The sequence below is a fragment of the Molothrus ater genome, chromosome 8 (genome assembly GCF_012460135.2).
Source record: "Molothrus ater isolate BHLD 08-10-18 breed brown headed cowbird chromosome 8, BPBGC_Mater_1.1, whole genome shotgun sequence".
Taxonomy (NCBI): domain Eukaryota; kingdom Metazoa; phylum Chordata; class Aves; order Passeriformes; family Icteridae; genus Molothrus; species Molothrus ater.
This window is the reverse complement of record NC_050485.2, coordinates 21316971-21338164: the sequence shown is the minus strand read 5'-3', so window position 1 is coordinate 21338164 and position 21194 is coordinate 21316971. Positions and strand designations below refer to the sequence as shown.

The window sequence follows — 21194 nt, the reverse complement described above, 5'->3', positions numbered from 1 at the left end:
GCAACCTGGTCTAGTGATGGATGTCCCAGCTCGTGGCAGGGTGGCTGGAATGAGATAATCTTTAGGGTCCCTTCCAACCCAAACCATTCTTTGAAATACAGATTTATATTCATGATATACAGAGCTGTTGAGCCAGTTGATGGAGAATCTGCTATAAGGTAAATGTGCTTGTCATGTACTTTTCAATATAAAAAGGCAGTTAAATATTAACAATTATTTCTGAGCTTTTTTTTCTGGATTTAGAGATACTCTCTTGCAAAATAGAGGCAATTTATAACCTTAAGACTTTGGTTTGTGCAAGTCAGGAAATGCTGTTGAATACCTCACAAATATAGGTGTGACTTACTTATTTCTAATTTGATGAAGAGTCTCTTAATTCTGGAGTGAATAACTTCAGTGTCAGGGCCCTAGGAAGTCAATGAGGAGGATAACAAATACCTGGCTCAAGAGGATATTTGGAGGGTTGGTGACAATTCAGATATTACATATTGGAAATAGTTGTCAGTTTCCTAAATGAGAGGTCATCACTATCTCCATCTTTCCTTTGGAAAAAGCTGTGCTTTAAAGGCCACAAATGGAGGAAGTACCTTTCCTGTGTGAGGGAAGATTGTCATAATAGTAAATGGCATTATTTCTAAATAATCAAAGTATTTGTCCTCTGTACAAGCAGACTTTTGAGGAATCTTGTACAGATTGTGGGTACCAACAAACTTGAAGATTTCCTCACTTTTCACTATGATTGAAATCCAGAAGCAATTTTCACCCAAATATGTCAACACCTGGTGTCTGACTTGATAGAGTCAAACTACTGGGTCAAATTTAGGTCACTGTTTTTGGTAGCCCTTGCCAGCAGGTTGCAAAAATGCCTGATAAAGCCTCTCTTATCAATGAACCTGGTACCTGAGAGCTGGAGAAGCTCCTTTTGCAGCTTCATGTTTATGGGAGGTCTGAAATGACCTGTTTTGGTGGGGCAATGTAGCTTCTACCTGCTTTGGCTGCTGCCACACTTCTGACCTCCCAGGGCCCCTGACAAAAGCCAAAGCAGCCTGGCATTGCATCAGCCTGCTCTGTTCCATGGTGTCAGCATTCTGCCTGTGGGATGCCCGTGTCAGGCCCTGCTGCTGTCTCCTCCCAGGGATTACATGATGATGAAATACCCGTGGTGCGTCCAGCTCGTGGGAGAGAACATGAGGGAGGTGTCACACTGTTCCTCAGAAGCATTTATTGTGAGTTTCCACTGCTGGCCACAGCTGGCTACAGGACTCTTGGCTGGATGGACTTTCAGTCTGGTCTGGTAGTTCCTGTGCTCCTAATGTGTTGGAAGCCAGAGAGCTCACTGGAGACTCTGGCTGCAGTCAGGCTTTTACAGCCTCAGCATTTGCCTTCGTAGATCAAACCCACAAGGTCCCAAAAAAGCAGGAGGACGCTTGCTGGCAAATCTAATAATATCTTTCAGAAAACTGTGTCCAGCATGCCAAATGCTATAAATATGCTGTAAATACGAGGTTCCAACTCCTCTGTCTTTTTCTTTTGGTTTTTCAAATGTCACTGTTGCTCATGAAGAGAGTGAAAATGCATGAGAACACAATGAAACAAATTGCAGTTCTAGAGGAACACACTCATCTGGGACCAGGAGGCAAAATTTTCAAAATAGAAATATAGACAAATGATCTCTAATGAGAAAATTACATAAAAATAATACTGTCGCTTTAGAATTTTGTTTTTCATGAGCAGTTGGATTTTTATATATATATATTTTTAATTTATTATTTTTCAATGGGGAAATGACCAATTCTCACATTTCGTTCAGTGTTTTAAATGCAGTTGAAAGTTTATGCCTGGCCCAGTTCATAGAAAACTCATGCATCAATAATGTGGGATTTTCATGCACTTGGAAGAATGCATTCTATGTGCTTCCAACAGAAAGCAGCCTCTTTAGTATGTACAATACGTTCATTAAATACTTTCCCTGTTTATACAAGTGCTCATGTCTCCATTATTCATTCAAGCAGAAACTAATACAAAATGTGGCACATCTGCTGTAGCATGTAAAAGTAACTATAGAAAAGAAAAAGATTTTTACTTAGGAGGAGGTAAGTAAAAATCTTAAGAGGAATTCTGCTGCCTGGTTTTTTCCACAGCTGGAATGTCATCTAATTTCTGATGGATATCAGGTGACATTAGAGTCCTACATTTGTTTTAAAAACAGGGGGAGGGGTATTTTCTCTAATTCAAAGCTGAAAATTTTTGTGTTAATGCATTGGTGATGCTTTCAGTGGGAGGGTTGGCTGGAACTTAGGGCTCTCTGGGGCTCAGGGCTGTACCCTTACTAAGGCACTTAACAGTGTTTTCTGTTGAACCAGGTAGTGTTTATTTTATACTTGCAAAAAAGAACAGTTTTGAGAATTAAAACTGACCAAGGCATTCACCAAGATTCAAATGTTTGCTCCATATTGTGCAACGATGGCCGTTCCCTGTCACAAGACATCTGCTTGCTGGGCTCTCAGCCACTCTCCTATTTCCTCCAAAACCACTAAGAAAGTGATTTCTTTTATTAGTGTTGAATGAGAAAATAATACCAAGTCTCCAGTTTTCATGAAATTGAAATGTTTTCTGGCCCTTCCTGTTATTACAATATTGGTTATCACTACTGAGAAGAGATTCCCTAACACAGTGTCCACCCAGATATGCTTCTCATTAAAGTAGTGACATCTGGTTTCACACTCAAAGACACACTGGTGCATAATTTTGCAGATACTCTTTTAAGGTTTGAGAATGAGGGCTTGGTCTTTCTGCGTGCTTCGAAAGATGGCTGCATTTTAGAGGAATTCTTCTCCATCCTGGTTTTACAAGGCAGCGTCTTGGTCTCTGTGTCCTGGGGAGATCTGAAAAGATCTGAGTGATCTGGAAATTGATGCTGGCTCCTTGATACTGAGGAAAGTCTTATAATTCCTAGGGAGTTAATTTGAGAGGGCACTGGTTACCAAAGGATGCAGGGATCATGCACAAGTAACTGTATGTCCAGTCTCTCACCACAGGGCTCCCGCGCTAGTTAAAGATGATTTGCTGCAGGTACAGGGCAGTGTAAGAGCCTTCTTGCTGGAGTAGACAGTTCTCTGCATTAACTCATGCTGCAGTAATTGCTACAGGCATTTAGATAAACCAGTAAAGTCTTGCAGTATCTTTGAGCCATGATTTATTATTTTCTTTTTGGGGGATATAATTAGGTAAATTGAGAAACTCATTGTGTAAATGCAGCTTTAAAATAACACTCTGCTTTGCCATTCCGTTATGTATATCTGCTGTCAACAGTTTATTTTTTTTAATGGGAGTTTCTGAAAAGTTTGGAAGTTTTCTAAATCCTGATACTTTAATGGAGACTGTAGATGAAATATAATCCTCATCTATTCATAACCAGTCAAAAATAAACAATTTTTTCAAGCCATTAGAACATACAGAGGAAAAGTTCATGAACCAATCATTTGGGGCTTTTGGCAGACCATACGGAACTTTTCTAACAGCTATTTATAAGGTCCTAATGTGTTTATTTTCACAATAAATCTGACTTATTGCTGAATGTGTTGGTTTCGTAGTAAAATAAACACTGAAGATTACAAACATATCCTTTCGTGAAGTCTTCTAAAAGTCCAAGGCTTAATTTAATAAATGTGATATTCTCTGTATTAGTTGGGAAATGAGTGCTGACTCTGAGAAAAAAAAAAAAAAAGGAAGGAAAAAAAGGAACACAAACCCTTGCTTTAAATTACAAAATCAATTGTCATCAAGTTTACATTATAGCTGAGCCATTTAACATGTAAAAAGTATTAACAATTGATAGGTTGATAAGAACTAAGAACAAGCAAAAGAAAGAAGAGTTGTGCTTCGGTGCTGTTATTGAAGGGCTGAGTGGAAAAATGCTGTCTACTTCTAAATACACAAACTTAATTTACAGATTGTTTAAATTTGCTTAGCTTAATTCTCTAAATTAGGAACAAAGTTACATGTAGTTAGGCTGCTTTAAAGTGCTCTGAAAGTTTTTGCATTGTGGCTTTTGCTGGTTTAATTAGAAGAATTTATGTCATTGTGCTGTAAATCAAACTATTTGTGCAATTCCTCTAGTATTTTGCCCATTGCCAGTCCCTGAGGTGAGCATCCTTCTCTACTAAAGTTAGTGGCTTTGTTACCCATGTTGCTGAGTCATATTTTAGCTCAGATAGATAGTAAAATTATCAAATCTTCAGAAAAGAATAATCAGTCATCAAAAACCTTTCTTTTCTTACAATGTGTCTTCAGAAACCCTGCCTGGTATGTATGTGAATGTCCTCATGAGGCATATAATTCCTAATTCTTTCAGTGAATCTTACTAAGCTCTTGACCTCAGTGATGCGTTTCAGTAACAAGACTGTAGGTTAATTGCATATTGTGTTAGAGGACTTCCTTCTGTCAGCTTTAAATGTATTGCTTTTGTACTTCATTAGATATTCCCATCTTCTTGTAAGATAAAAACGTATCACTGCCAAACCATCAAGTAGACTTTCGTGTTGGTTTCATTGTTTGTTTGTCACTAAATGAACTTAATCTTTTCTTCATGGTAAAGTCCCTTCAGACTTCAACCAAATGAAGTTTGGTTTGAAGCTTTAGGTTCCACATAATGCAAAGCTGCTTTATGAAAGTTTTATTCTGCTTTATGTAAGTCCAGTTGCAAGGGTGGGAATTGAACTTGGCTGGGATTTGGTGTAATGCTGAGCATCCAGTGTCAGACCACTTTATGTAACGTAGCATTGTTTCAATATATCATTTATTTTCAAAAGAACTTGAATTGTGGCCATAGAATGTGCTTTATGTGCATGCTTTGTTCTCAAATAGAAGCCTGCAGGATCTCAAACAATTAAAAAGAAGTTGTCATTCCAGTGGCTGAAATGCTAGTGCTTTGGGGATAGTTTGGGAACAGCTCCAAGGGACGTGCCTGGGAGGGTGGACCTGGATAGCAGATTGTTTTTAAGAAAACATCCTTCTTCTGAGTGATTTTGTGTAAAAGAAGAAAGAGACCATTGAAATCCATTAAAAATACTTTGTATTTTTTGAAATGGTTTTTAAAGCTTAGAGAAAAATGGACCAGCTGGACTAAGGATCTTAATACACTGCACAGTAGTTATCTGTTTTCTGGGTGACACGGTGGACATTTATAAATACCAGAAATGTTGGTCTATGCCAGGTTTGGGTTATTGAGTTTTTGTTTTGGTGAGGTTTTTTCAGAAATGGGACAGCCTTTTTCTGCTACTCAGAAAGCTGCAGATTTCTGATATTTCTATCAGGAATTACTGTCCTGTAGAGCTTTCATGAATATTTTGTCTTCCCAGTAAATTATTCAAGCTGTGTTTGATTAGTTCAAAAGAAAAAAGGTTATAACAATAAACATGGTCATCACATTCCCTATTTTTCTGAAAGTAGTTAAGACTCTACTGGCATGAGTTCATACTGTGGTAGCCTATAAATCTTGTGCAGATCTTTAACACTGGTGTCACATATACATTAGTTAAGTCAGAATGAACAGGTTAGTTGGGAAGGAGGATTTTGGTGTAACCAGTATCATGAAGAGACTGTGTCCAAAGAAATGCTCACAGTTTATAGAATTAGCTTCAAGTGAACTACAACATCAGAGCAATCTGGGACACTTTACTTTATGTAAATCATGTAATTTAAGTTTTGTTTCAGCTTCTACCTTGTATTTCTGTTGTGTTTGAAATAATTGTAAGACAAGAATTTCTTTGACTTCATTTTAGTCTCTCAGAGGTCAGTGATAAAACTTGGATGAATTTTATTCTGATCTCTTTAGGGCAGGGAACATAAGATTTTTGGCTGATCCTGTAGATGATTGTATATGGTGAGCTCATGACCTGTCATTCTATATGTATCCAGAATAGGAAAAAAAAAGTGTTTGCACAGCACAAAAGAGCTCCAGCCTTGACTGGGGCCTTCTGAGTTTTCTGTATTTTCTTTTGTTGTTGTTGTTGTTCCTGGAAACAAGCAATTCAGCCAAAAATATACAAAAGTACAAGAATATTTTTATTTCTAGTTGATGCAACCCTGAATATCAGCTCTGTATTTTATTTAACATGTAAATGGCCAGATTTATCAGCTTAGTGGAATGTAGCTGTACTTGGTCATGGCTAGTGGTTCTACAGCCCTGTGGTTCTAGAGAGTTAACATGTACTGTACTACCCCAGCCTCTTAGTGAATCAAGAGTAACAACTTAATCTAAATGTTTACCGGATTTCATGATGAATTGCAGTACTATAACTTCTGACAAACTCCAATATTGAAGATACAGTAAAATTACAAAAGTGGCAAATTAATCACCCATACAAATATTTAAATTACAATATGTTGCCATGAAACAGTTCAAATCCTACTGAAACGGGTGCACAGTTCAGTACATAGTCTCTCAGAATCTATGGTACATGAAAATTGCTTTTTTGAATTACCTAATTCTCTTTTGTTCTCTGCACTTGTAGGTACTGTGTCACAGAAAAAATTTAATTCATGCCACCTATATAATATGGCTTTGTCACCCACACATTGCATAGAGTCAAAGTTAGAGTGACTATATTTAGCTCAACAAGAGAAGCCTTCATTCAAAACAAAGCCAAGAAACCCTACCTGTCAACTGTCAACATTTCCAACACTCATATTTTTTTAATAGCAGCATTCACCAAGCGAACACTTAAAAGCAATAAAATGAATAGTTACATACATTTTCTATTGTATAAATACAGTACATTTTCTATTTCATACATAAAAAACAAGAGTGTTGTCATCATCAGTTATGGAGAAATACATACGTGATTGCAACTAAAACTGCTGAATTTGTCTAATGATGATAGATTTTGCTGGATTTTTAACTTGTAGATTTTGACTTTATCTGCAAAATATTTTTGAAACCTGCATAAAAATTCCATTATCACTTTCATTGTTGACTATTAATATTTTGATAAATAATTTACATTTAAATTTCTTGAAAGCCATATAGAATATTGTAAGTTATCAGGAGAGCTTGTGGTTAGAGAGGGAGATAAGCTTCTCATTTTTTGGTCCTCTGTACAATAGATGTCCGCATACTTTTTTTTTTTAGTATGCTGAAAATTTCAAAATCAAGATATTTTTAATATACTTTTCTTGAGCTGAAAAACTTATTTTCAAAGTAAGTGAAAGAGTCTTAACTGCTGTCTACTCTTTTGATTATTGTATGAGTTCTATTTTTCTTGAGGATGATTGAAATGCTGTGTAATGTTTATCTTATTTCATACACTATTTGGCAAGAATGTGTTGGTGTAGTTACTTTCACAAAGTCAAAATCAGCCTCTTACCTTCTTTCCCTCATGCTTGAACGTGCTCAAAACAGAGACAAGTGAGTGATGAAATTTGGGCCTATGTGCTTGCCTTAATATACATCTTTTCAAATCAAAAGACTGCTGAAAAAATTTCACAGCAAGACTGTTTTCCTCTTAGGACAGTCCTCTTGTTAATGAGTCTGTGTCTAAACAATGGCAACATTTCTTTTCTTTGTGTTTTTAATTACATTGCCTAGGTAAGGGCATAATTACTTCAGCATTGTATTTGATTTTCACACAATTTTTCATCATTGACATTGTAAAAACAAATTGTCTTTAGTTTCTTGATGTGAAAAATACTATATATTGACGGATGAGCATATAATCTGTGTGAAAAATGTTTTGTTAAATCATTAACACTAGGTTGTTTGTCTGTTGAATCAACGACCTTTTGATGGCAACAGAGATTTCACTGTAATAGTTTTTAATATTCTTCTTTTCCCATTAGGGCAAGGAGCGCCAGTTTTAAAGCAGCCTCTCTTTCACTTTGATATGAATAGATAAATTGTCAAAGCTGCCAACAAGAATGCTTCCTAACTACAGGCTACGTTGTAAGCAACACTACATACAGTGTTCTTGCTGGTAAACACAAACTGTGCACAGTTAGTGCTGCAGCTTCGTTCTCATCCTTCCCATCCTGAATTTAATGAGGTTTTTGAGAATTGGGTTAGTGTGTGCTGAGTGGGAGACAGATATGGGATGACATTTTTTCTGAGTTGCCCTTTCCCACCACTTATCAGTGGAGGGGAAGGGATAAGAGTGGAATATGTGCATAGTGTATATTGTTCCAGAGGAAAATGCTGTTCTTCAGAATTAACCCTTTTAAAAGTGCTCTATATGGAAAAAGAAACGCAAAATCATATTTAGCCTCATGATCCATGTCTTTATGAAATTATAAATTGATTTAGAAGTATTGCCTGCAGTGTTTCTTATGGGTATTGCACTGTGCCATTACTTAGAAATTGGAGTCGCAATCCCAAGCATGTACCTTAGCACTCTGCGTTGGAAAGGAGCAAGTGTCACATTAATTATGCTCTCTGCTCTGCTTTCCCACCCCTGTCTTGGGTTTTCTTGCTGGATTGAAGAGAAAGTTGATTCTTGTCTTGGCCTATTTCAAAGCCATCTGAAAACAGCTAAAAACAAACTAAACCCAGCCAAATGGGTAGTAAATAATATATACAGCCCTTGAACAGAAAACTTAGCAGCTTGCTAGCTGAGGAAGTTGCTAAGGCTCCCATCAGCAACCAGATATAGTAGACTTAGTGCTTCTCAGCACTGTCACGTGTAGAACAGATACTTGGCTTTCACAATGTAGTTCTCAGCTATTCTTTGGAGGCCTAAGCTCTTTATACAGTGAGCAGGGAGAATTAGGTCCGTAAGAAGAGAATCCAAACCAGCCATCACGGCTGAGGGACTGAACAGGCATTGAGCCTTTCAGAAGTGCTGAAGCCTGACAAGTTTTTTTCCTGGGACTGGGATTTGCAACCTAATACTTCTACTTAAGCCATTCCTCTTTAAAAGCATAACTGACTCCATATTTTATTTGAAATGTGGTCATAAAAGAAGGTAACTGTGCTTTCTGTACTGGCCTGGTATCTGGAGTATCTATTTTGGAAGAGAAGGACCCAGGTTCAGCCTCTTCAGCCTGAGCACATCACATGTTCACTTGCCTCTGTGGGAAAGGCCTTAACCAGGATGTAGATCTTATTTAAATGGAGCTGTGCCAGTTATGTGTTCAAGTGTTCAAGATTTATGGGGCCAGAAAGAAAGGAACAGAAGCAGACAAGTTCCAAGGGTATTTCTTCAACAAGGAGATAATTGGTTTTTCTGTAAGCAATTGTTTGATAACATATAAAAATACTGTTTTAGGGAACAGAGATCCCAGCCAGTTTCTTTAGCTCCTGTGTATTTCAAACGTAGTTATCCATCCCTTCTGAGTGAGGATGGTACCAAAACAGTGTCTTCCATGTCTCCAGCAGTAATTGGTTCCTGTAGGAGTGCTGCATGGCAATATTTTGCCATTCCCTTAGATGCTGGGCTGTGCTTTGCTTTCATGGCTTTGCTGGTGGCATCCTCTCAGCCTGCCTGGCCCCGCAGAGAGCCGTGGTGTCTGCAGGTCTTGCCTGCAAATCCCAAAAGGGCTCTTTTGTGTCACCAAGCTCTGAGGTGTTGGGCATGCCCAGCACCCTTTCTGAAATTTGGGGAGTTGAAAAGTGGAGGCTGAAGTAGCTGCAGCCATTGGGACATGTAGGAAGTGGGGGCTGTGACATGTAGGAAGTGGGGGCACTCTGGGATTTAGAACCAATGCTCCACTCAAGTTTTACTTTAGTTGTCTAAGTGCTTTTTTGGAGCCAGGCCAACACTTTGCCTGCCCTGCTCTGGGTGACCAGTGTATATTGTCATGGCCCTGCTAGGCATTAAGTCCTTTCTGACTCTGATATGCTTTGAGTACTTGAAAGTGTTGAAAATTATTTCTGCCATTCAGGGCAATTGATTTGAAGAAGAGATTATCCAGTCCTGCTTTTCATTTCTGCAATGTTTGTGTGCCAGTTTGTAGTGCTTTACACGACTTGACTGGCTGTGTCCCAGCATTCTTTACTGATCCTGCTTGTATGAATTTAACAAGTATTTTATGTCTCAATATTGGCTAAATTAAAATAACCTAGAAAAGGAAGACACTAAATAATGCATGCATTATTTATGGAGCTCTATGCCAACCTGTTGCTAATCTGTTGAGGTAAGTTATAGTAACAATTCTCAGGAATTCACTCTCAAAATTTCAAAATAGAAATTAAATTTAAAATAGGAAAGTTGGAGTGAGCTGCTCCCCAGCAAGCCAGTTTTACATCAGGCCATCTCTTATGGAGATTTCCAGTCATCTTTTAATAAAACAGTTGGATTCTGCTAGTGTACAAATAGCTATAAAGAACTTTAATTCACAATTATCTAGAATTGAAATCAGCATCACAGAGCTAGAGTTGAGCTGAGAAGGTTTGAGACCACTTGAAAGAAATGACAACGTAGAAAGGAAATGTCACTGAAACACCATTGTTTCCCCATTAATAAATGTCTCCTAAAGAGAGAAATATTTTAGTGGATTTGAAGAAGAAAGAGACATGGCAGGGTCCAAGGTCAATTTTAATTTTCTTGAAGTAAAATAGCCATGAGGGGAGTTGTGTTTGCAGAAGATGAGTTGAGAGGCTGATGTACCACAACCCAAACTGCATACTGAGCAGTTAATACTGTTTCAAATAAAAGAACATAGTTTCATGATTAAAACAATGGAGAGTAATAAAAGCTATAGTGCTTTGTAATTTTTCCATTAGTGGATGTTGTTCTGTTCTCCTATCAGAGTCTTTGGAGGAATAACAAAGTGTAGCACTACTGATGCTTAGTAATATAAAGCTTAGTTTATTAAGGACTAGTGAAGCCTCATCTGTGCAAATTTCCTTCATTAAGAGATGCAGGAGATATTTGAAATACAAGATCTAATTTAACTTGATCATTAATTATTGCTTACATATTTACTACTACTACTGTTATTATATAAAATTATTAAAATTGTATGTATTGTGTCATTTAAATACTTTGAAGCATTCTCTATGCTATTGTATTTTGCTGGTACAATATTCATTATCGTTATGCTCCATATGTCTCATATAATCAAGATATTTTTGCTTTTATATACATGATTTAATATATTATGACTTTAATAATAATAATATATATCTTGATATATCACATTAATTATCCTAGTATCTAAAAGTTTCATAGGAATACTACAGAAGAATTAATACAATTGCATTTTTAGTAAGAATGAAGTTTGCAAATGATGATCATAAATCATAATTCAATAATTAATTTTGCTGGACAATAATGTCAAGAAGCTGTTTTTATTTTTTGTCTAAAAACATTTAGATCCCAGTCTAGTGCTGGGAAGTGAAGTCTTTTATGAGTAGGCACTGGATCCACCACCTTTTAAAAGGACAAAACATAGTGTGTTTCTTTTCAGCTCTAAAAGTTTAAAATGTTTCAAAATAGGATGAATAAATATAAAACACATATTTTTGTTAAATGTAATCCCAGGCAAATTGTTTAGTGGAAATACATCTTCAAAATTATTACAGTTGTTGCATGAACAGGAAACAGTCAGAACATGACAAAAGCCAGGAATTTCTTCTTGAAATTAAGAGGATAGGAATGTAAGCAAAGGGAATGAAATACAGAGCAAATTACTACTGGTTAAAAGTGAGAGAATTGATTAGAAACAGAATGAAAGAAAGTTGTGTTAGACAACTACAGGCTGGAATGAAAGGTTATAATTTGCAGATCACTTTTGGTGTCAATTTAGAATTAAAAGCATCTTTCCTGTTGTTAGTGCAAAGCACTTGTACAATTAAATAAAATGCCAGTTCCTCAGGGTCAGCTGTAGCTGCATTCCTGACCCAGAGCAGTCTAATGGTGGATGGGTTTACATACATTTATTTGATGTAAGAGTTGTTATTCCAAGGAATTATTTTTATATGCCTCTTAAAATGCAGGTATGTAAGACTACTTGGCAGTGTTTCTTAGGAGTTTTGGTTGAACTCTCGTTATTGAGTCATATTTTTCCTGCAGTATGAATTTTTACTTCACGAAGCAGTTGATTAGACACCAAAATTCTTCTTGCCTTAGAACAAACATTAAGAGTTTTATCAGGGCATTGTATATTAGGAAAAATATAAAAGATGTTCTATATAAAAATTAAATATTGTGATAAGTGACAGGAATATAAAATAAACTCACTTGTAAAGTTAGTTTATAGGGCTATCCAAATCACGAATGATTGCTTTTTCCTGGGATTTTTTTTTGAAATATATGTAACATAGTTTAGCTGTATTTCAGTACATCACTTAATTAAATTTATGAATATCTCAGCTTCTGTTTCCCATTAGGACCACAAATAGTTCTCTTAGTCTGATGTGCAGTCAGCCAAGGTCAGCCCACCCCAATGATCCATCCATCTGAAATGTTATATAGTGATGTCATTAAGATAACACATGATTTGTGTCAGATGCTGTCATCCTTTAAGAAGATGTAGCAAGAGCAGATTTATAAATACACATGTTAAAGTAGCCACCACAAAGTCCCTTTTCTTCCACCAGATTCTTGCTCAGTAATGTAGCTCTCCCAGAGCTCCAGCAGCCCTGGGATTTGTTAAGAGGGCTGCTCATACCTAACCACCAGCTTTTGTGTGCCCCCCATGCCTGGAGGAGGGTTTGCTGCGTAAACTGAATTATTTGTGGGAGAGAATAGCTGGATCCCAGGCCTGACCTAGGAAACCTGTGGAAATAAAGCACTATTTCTGAGGGCCTGAGGGAGAGGCAATGGAATGAAAGTAGAAGAGATGCCATGAAATAAGGTATGAGTAAATAATCTGGGAAAAGTTCTGTTACTCTGTGTGGTGAGAAGGATTGATAAGGAAGGGATGCCTCACTGAACAAAACATGCCAACAGCTTTCAGCAGTAATGATCTCCAGCAATAACATACTCCTTCTTTCCCTGAATCCTTTTTTTTGTGTTTTCTTTACTGTTTCCTCCATTTTTTTGTGTTCTTTCAGGCTATGGAAGGCCTGTGAATGTTCCTGTGGCCCCAGCTACTATTGTATGTTATTATGTCTGTGTTGATTTTTGTTTGGCTTTTCAATAATCTTTGCATATCCTAAGGCTGAATAACTGAAACTTTTATATAAGCAAAAGAAAATTTATTTTAAAACCCTATGATTTTGCCTAAAACACTAGTGATGAAACAAGGCATGAAAATCATTGAAAAAGAACATTTCAAGTGGGACCAACAGACACAGGTTAAGTATGTGCCAACTTATTATTATTTGTAATAGAATATATTTCGGCTTGAAATAATTATTGGCAGTTCTGAGACAGGAGAAATAAGAGCTTTTACTTTCTTTAAAATAATTTTTACTTGAAAATCTCAACGTACACATTGTATAGAATATAAAGTAAATGGCAATGAGTTTAAATAATGGGGAGAAATTATACATTCACATAGAACCTCTGGTCTTATTTTTCAGCTCATCTGTAGTTTGCTCATCTGTATTTTACATGATATCTTAGCAAAAAGTATTTTAAAATTGCAGGAAAGTGCAAATTTATAAACTGTGCACTGAAAATACTCAAGGAGGTTTTGCAGAGGACTCACATTAACCCTCATTTCTGCAGAAGACAATTCTGCATGCCTTCTCATTAGCACATGTGGTTGGTTTTTGAAAAACTAAAATTTATCTGTTATTACCAAAGACCCAGTTTATATAAAACAGGGCCCTCTGGGGAAGGATTCTCAGACCAGTCTTCCAACAAGGTTTAATTCCTCTGAGTTAAACTGCTTATAGGCAATTCTTGCCTGTTATCCTTAAACTACTTACTGGCATTTAAATTGACAGGATTTCTGTGCAATTAATGTTGCCTCTAACACTGACTGAATGAAGTGTTCAAATGGTTTCTATATTTGTTTTCCCCCTCCTATTCTGGAAAGGGCTTTCTTCTCTATATGGTGCTGGAATGTATCTGGGCATTGCCATATTCCCAGATAAATAGGAGGAACAGCTTTGAGTATGATGGTTCCTGGAGCTGGGTGGAGATTCCTGCAGTGTTCCCTTGTCCATCTCCCATCATGAGCTGAATAATTACTGCAGGTCCCTGGACTCAGTGTCTGTGTCAGTGTCCCTATTCTTTGTGATATTGTTAATTAAGATTCTTTCTCTTTTGATGAAACTCTGAAGCAAAAGTAAGTAGGAAGAAAGATGGAGTTGCTCCTTGACATTTTTTTAATTGATTCAACTTGGGTTTTGAAGTGTTCTACTTCTCTATCATGAAAACAGTAGAATGAAATAAATGCTGTAGGAAAGATGATTCCTATTTTCTTGATCTACACTGAGTAATAAACTATCTTAATTTTGGCTCAAAAGTACTCCTAGATTAATCTGTGTGCCATCTGCAGGTACTTATTTTTCCTTTACACCTCAGGCTAAAATTCATTCCTCTTTTCTTTGGATGTTTTAAGTCCTGTAATCTCAAATTGAAATTCAGTAACGAATCACTTGTGGTTTTCCAGCTCAATCTTGATACAGTAACAGAAAAAAATCAAATATTTCCTTAAGAAAGGCCCCACTCAAAGCTCCATGATACGATGGATGTATATTTTAAGGTTCTCTTATCTAACAAAAAACCCATTTTCATTACACTGATACCTCTGATACTTTGGTATAAAAAGGAAAATCTCCATATTTTATTATGAAAGATTAATTCAGATGCACTTTTGAAAATTCTGGATAAATTTCCAGTATTTCATGCTATTTTTGTACTATAATTCCAGAGTTTGAAATTTGACCTAGGAACATTGAATACACAGTGCTGGAAATCTGTAAAGGCAAAGCAATGCAGTCTCAAAATGTGGAATAACTACTCCTTTCTCAGTAGAAAGCATGTTTTACCCACTTTCTATCTGTCTTTTTACATTTTATTTGGTCTGTGTGTTTTGTTTAAAAAAAAAGGTTGAGGATACTTTTCCCCTGACTTTTTAATTTTCTTTACAGTTTTCTCACAGGCTGGAATTAATCTCTGAACTCATTTATTTTTCTTCTTTTTTTCTTTCTTCCCCCAACAATTAGCTTTTTTGCAAGAGACGTGGGGCACATGTCAAGAACCATAAGCTGTGCTGAACTGCCTTCTAGGCATGAACACAGAGAGACGTCCCAGTAGGTGTAGAATTTAAGGAAGCCTCTGGCTCTTTGCAGCTACCAAAGGTTTCTGTGTTCCTCATGTCTCTCCACAGTTATGGACAGACACAAGTTCTGCCATTGTAATCAGCATAATGCCAGATCTGTCACTGTCCACCAAGGCCTTGTTGCCAGCAGGGAGGCATTTTCTGCTGGCACTGCAGAGCTGTGGACACTGAAACCCACTTTATCTGCTCTCAGCATTTATTTCTTCTGACCTCTCAGTCTTGATTGAGCCCCATACACCTGCTCCAAGTGACCCCTCCTTGGGGGCTGGGTGGCACGGCCACTCTGTCTTCAGCCCCCAGGTTACAAGTGCCAAGAATCTGCTTCTGTGCCTAATGTGATCTCACCACATATGTCTGGGTTTGTGGCATAAAAAGGAAAACATATAGGAACACTTGCATATGTTTGGAATGCTGAATTTTTGTTTCTTAAAAACATGCCAAAGTAGAAGAATCCGGAAAGCGTAGATGATTTTTCTTTATTTAAAAATGCATTTAAATCTGAGCTATCGATAACAAAATGCTGAAAGTAGAGGCAGGTGCCTTACATCTTTGCACCTATATTCTGATTGGTCAATGCTATATTTAGAATGAAACTGCATTAATTAATCTTTTAAAATGTTATTTTTATCATATACATTATAAAAATGTATCAACGAATTTGTACTGATAGTCTATCTTTTTTTTATCTTGTTTTACCAAGCTTTTTAGTAATTTTTTTCTTACTTGGCATGCTGCTCCTTCAGTTCAAATACCCTGAGTTTTACATTCTTCCTCTGTGACTATTACTGTGAAAATGAAATAACTTATAGGATTCTATGGGATTCTTTGAGCAAACAAACTACCATAAAGCCTCTCTCTGTTTTGTCTCAGCTGCCATTATTAGTACTTTGTTTTACACTTTTAGGCATGCTCCTAAATAATGAATAACTGCCAAATTACCACAGCACAGTTGATGTGAATGAGTCATCAGCCTTAAATTAAAAACCAAAGTGTGATGACCTTTCTGTTGTTCTGCATGTCATAATTGCCATCAAGTGATGGGTCTGAAACCTCTGTTCAGTCATTAGCACCTTGAGCAGACAGCAGTCATATTTTTGTCTTGTCCTTAGGTTCTATTGTTTTAGGGAATCCAACCAGTAATGGCTTGGATTAAAAAGGGGAAATTAAAGGAAAATGCATCATCAGCATGCTAAGCAAACAAAAGACCTATAGCCTCTGTGTCTGGAAAGGCAGACCATTACTGGACAATTCTTGTCCATATTTGTGTGCATGTTTACGTTTATTATCTGATGTTTCTAACTGGAGAGAGTTTTGTCTTTATCTCTTGGAACGTAACTGAGATATAGCCATAACTTTTCTGATTCTGGAAAGTAGGTTAAATATCTGCTCTCATAATTTAAAAAAATAAATTAAAATAAAGACAACAAAAGAGCTCTGGAGTTCCATGGGATCACGTTCGTTAATTTAGTTACTGATGATGGCTCCAGGTAACTGATGTTACTTAATCTGCCTATTTAATGAGATATGTTCATTCAACAATGCATTTACCAACAATGGAGATGAAAATAAGTTTTGATTATATCTATGCCACCAGAGTACAAGAAAGGTACTGGTTCCTGTACAGATGGGTACCTTTGAAATGTTTTCAAAACACATTTTGCCAATATCAACCTAACTCTTGTTTCTTGTGTTCAGGAGTGCCAGCCCTGACTGTCACTGTCATGGTGGTGGGATAGGTGCTAACTATTGTCTTCCATCACTGGCTATGCCTCTTTCCTGCTGCAGTGACCATAACCTTTTCTTCAAAGACCTCAAGTCTGCATTCATTTCTGCATTCATTTCTTGGGCAAAGGTGACATTTAGTTTAGCTGTATTATTTCACATGAGAAAGAAGTGGAAGATGTGACCTTATTTTTTTGTTTTGTCTGTTGTTGTTACATAGTAGTATGCAAAATGTGGAAAGTCAGTCATATTTCATTGGTATTTGGCATCTGCTCAACAACTGATTGCTCTTCTCAGAGCTTTTTTGGAAAGTTTGCAGCACCATAATGACAGCTTTCTAAACACAGATGTCCTCTTGGTACAACCTATAATTTTTTATGAAAGATGTATCGATGTCAGGAATTTGAACAAAGTACTGGAATTAGTTGAATATTCTTGTTATGAATATGTATTCAAAATATCTACAGCACTTATATTGTAAGTTAGAGAAAGAATATGCAATATCTGAAGGCAAAGATGTTGGTACAAAACATCAGAATACAGTTTAAGATAAAGTGATTCCTTTGTTAATGGACTGTCTATACTTCAGTGAACTTTTCCCCACTATGTTCTATGCTGTGAAAGTGCACACAGTGATCTTGAAGCATCGAGACTCTCAGGAATACATTCAGATAATCAGGGATTCAGCCATGGAAGATGTCTAACAGCTGAGAGGCCTGGAGTAGTTACTGAATGTTCTCGTGATGTCCCATTAGTAGCCTGTTCCTCTTGTTTCATTTACCTCTCAGCTAAGCCATCAGGCAGTGAATACTTTGAACACAAATTCCTTCTCCTCAAGTCAGCTATTTTTCTTAAGTTTTCTCTTAAGAAAGTAAAATTCAGTTGAAAGCTTAATGTGTAAATTAATAAACTGCCAGCAGCTTGTGGTTCTTAGTAAAGGAATCCTTGATTGTATTTACCTGTGGGCCTATTATTTGCAAATACCTACAAATAAGAAGATAGTGCTTAATGGTTGTTGGATGTAATTTATGTCAGTTCAGACTTGCAGGTGAAAAGGAAAGTCTCCTCTGTAACAATTTGAGATTGTTTTTTAATGACAACACAGTGCATTCTATATTGTTCTTCTACCTATTTAGGTCAAGTTAAGATCAGAGTGCCCTGCAGGAAGTTTATCTAGCAACTCTAATGATATTAGGGGAAATATAGTTCAATAAATATTTTCCCATTTTGATTTTGTGCAGCTCTGCAGCCAGGATATAAGTGCTGCAGTTTTTATGACTATGGCTAACTTCATGTAGCTTCTCTCTATCTGTACTTGTACATGGCACTTGGTTTTGATTTAATTTCAGGTCTACACTCCCACAGCACTAATGGCACGTCATTCAGATTCAGAATAGATACTTTAAAGTTAGAATACAGCATCAGAAATGATGGAAAATCATAACTGTTAGTTAGAAAGTGCTTTCTTTTTGGACTTCAAATGGGTCATGCTGTGGTCATTCAATATTATGATACTGGGGTTCTTTCACTTCTCTTTTGCTTTTGGTTGATGATAAAATCACTTGTCTGGTATATGTGCATGTGTGTGGTCCAGCCTGGGCTGCTCTTTGGCTTCTCTTGGATCATGACCTTTTGCCAAACCTCAGCAGTAGCTCTTGGGGAAAAAATGTAAACACACAACCAAATTTACTCTGGTTTCTTTATTTAGCTCCGTGCAAGTTAATTCTAATTGCTATGAGGCTTCAATATGACAAACTTTTTCCTAAATCAGAAAATGGGAGAAGCTAATTTAATATTTTAATTATAGTAATTTAGTAACAAATACAAGTGGCTGGGAAGAAAATGGGATTTCCTAATGCAGAAGTATGAATTTTTGGTTTTTAGCAGTTGTAATAATTTTATTTTTTAATATTAATCACATTAAAAGAAATGTTCAAGAATCACAAGGAATAAAACACCTATTTTGTTAGGCCAGAATTATATGGAAACATTATGCAATAATACTAATTGCTAAGAAAGTGCCAGAATTGTGGGCAGTGTAATTATCTACAATTTTCTGAGAACATCCTTACAAAAATGACCTACCTATTTTAAGTGTAATTTCCAAAATGAGGAAGCCAGATGTCTTGTTTGTGACAGTGTAAGTGATGGACACTTTTCCATGTAATGGTCTACCTTCTACTAACATTAAATGACCTTTTTCTTCCCTGTAGGTGATAGTTGAGGGTTATGCTGGTTTTTCCTATGTGGTTACAAGTTATGGGGAAACAGGGCAGTTTCCATAAACAAGAACATAGAAGATTTCAGTAAACGGAAGGCATTTTGTCTACTAGGTTATTTTGACTGTCATTAGAACTCACCTGCCAACAGTTTGCCACTTACCCTGACTATTTTATGTTTGTTCTGAGCTGTTACCACTGGCTATGAGAGCTGATCACTTTGCCTGATTGCAACTTTCAGAAGATTTAGATGAGTTGGCAGTTAACATAGAATGTATGTAATTGATATAAAGATTAATTATTAAAACTGGCAGTTTCCCCTGCCTAAAATGCACATATTTGCATATGGACTATGCCTCTTAAGTTGTTTACAAGTGTGTAAACGCTTCAGTGTAAAGCTTGAGATAGATTTTTGCTTTGTCCTATGAGTTATAAGAATATGGCTGTTCTATGATGAAAACAGTATTCTTCCAGTATTTTTAATATGGATTTACTTCTGCAAGCTAAATAACTTCTTTGACCTGAGTAGTTACATATTTAACATAATGTACAAGCAAAAGGAGTAGACACAAATGTTTAGTATTGAATATTTGAATGTTAAAAAAAAATGAGGCTTTGACTCACCCACAGAACAAAAACCCTAAATCATCAAAGGAATAATCACTTGTGTAGATTAATTTTTGCCAAACAAAAGACTCACCCTTGCAAGCTGACTCTGGAGAATGGTGTGCAGAACTTTTGTTTAAACAGTTTTATTTATGAGAAGGTGTGGAAAACTCACAGTTAAAGAAATGGTCAGAACTTCTTGAGTGAATGAAGACAAAGAAAGATAAATCTAGTAGCTGCTTCTGATACCAGGGAACTAAGATGAAAATGTTTCACCACAAAATATTTTAAAAAACCCTTAAATCTTCTTCCAGTTCTTGAAGACTTCTTAAGGACTGTTGGTGTCTCAGGCTGAATGCTGAACTTGACTCTTAAAGAGTCCAACTCAGATCTTAGTTAGAGACAAATCACTCATCAACATTGTTTCTATAATAGAATGGGCATGAGATACAAGTTTTTGGAACTGTATTCAAGAGATGTGCAAAAATGACTAGAAAAGTGCAGAAGTACTTATTTATGATTTTGACTTAGAAAATAAAATATATCCTTCTGGGAAATAAATATTTGGGATGAATTCTTGCTGTATTCAGGCCAATCGCAGGTAGTGAACTCAAGCTTTCAGCCAGAGTGCATTTTATCTGCAGTAAAATAAAAAGTTATAAATAAGATTATTCCTATGTCTGTTGATCCATCCATGCTTTGGCAGAGTCAAGCAGTGTATGTGCTGTAATTTCTGAAAGTGGCCAGCCTGAGAATCAGCACTGAAATTAGTGAGCACCAGTTGCTCCCTATGAATTGCAAATTGTCAGAAGATGAACACTGCCTACAAGAATTTACAACATTTGTCTCCTAGGCCTGCTTGTCTAGCTGCACTGAAGGCACTTCCTCAGGGTTCACATCACAAAGTCTTTGAGACAGTTCAGAAGTGAATCTCTGTGGGGACTGAGCTGAGAGCTGTGTCATGGCCCCAAGCTCTGTGTCAGGAGCAGACAAGATTACTAATGCCAGTGAAATATTCTTTATCTGTAAAACAGCCAATGCTCTGGATTGTCAGCAAGTGCAAAATGAAGCACCAGTCTGCCAAATAGGAGAAAATGCCTGTATTTCAGAACAGAAACCTGACCTGTCTGTTTGTCTCACATGCCAACTGCTTTGCCTACACTAGGTGGAAACGAGAAATTTATTAAGTGTAAAGTGCACAGTACAATGAATAAGCAAGCTAAAAGGCTCTTGCTTTGCTGACTAATTACTTCATTCACTCATTGATTAAAACATTTTTTCCTGGGTGAGAATGGCTGGTAGGCTTGTTTAGAAAAGAATAAATAGGAAAAGAAGAATTAAAGCAAACAGATTTTTTTTAAACATCTAATGTTAAACATCTTACTTGGAAAAATATGTTTTTATAAACTGTGGATGATGTACTGTTTTTGATGCTACTAGTTAAATTCTTAGTTTTAGCTAAGACAGATAAAG

At 36.6% G+C, this 21194-nt stretch overlaps 1 protein-coding gene across 1 annotated transcript in view; it reads left to right on the top strand.

Moving 5' to 3' along the window:
* The window catches only part of LOC118688171 (adhesion G protein-coupled receptor A3), a 252313-nt gene that overhangs the window by 72856 nt on the left and 158263 nt on the right, over nt 1-21194 (top strand). The gene's annotated exons all lie outside the window — the stretch shown is intronic.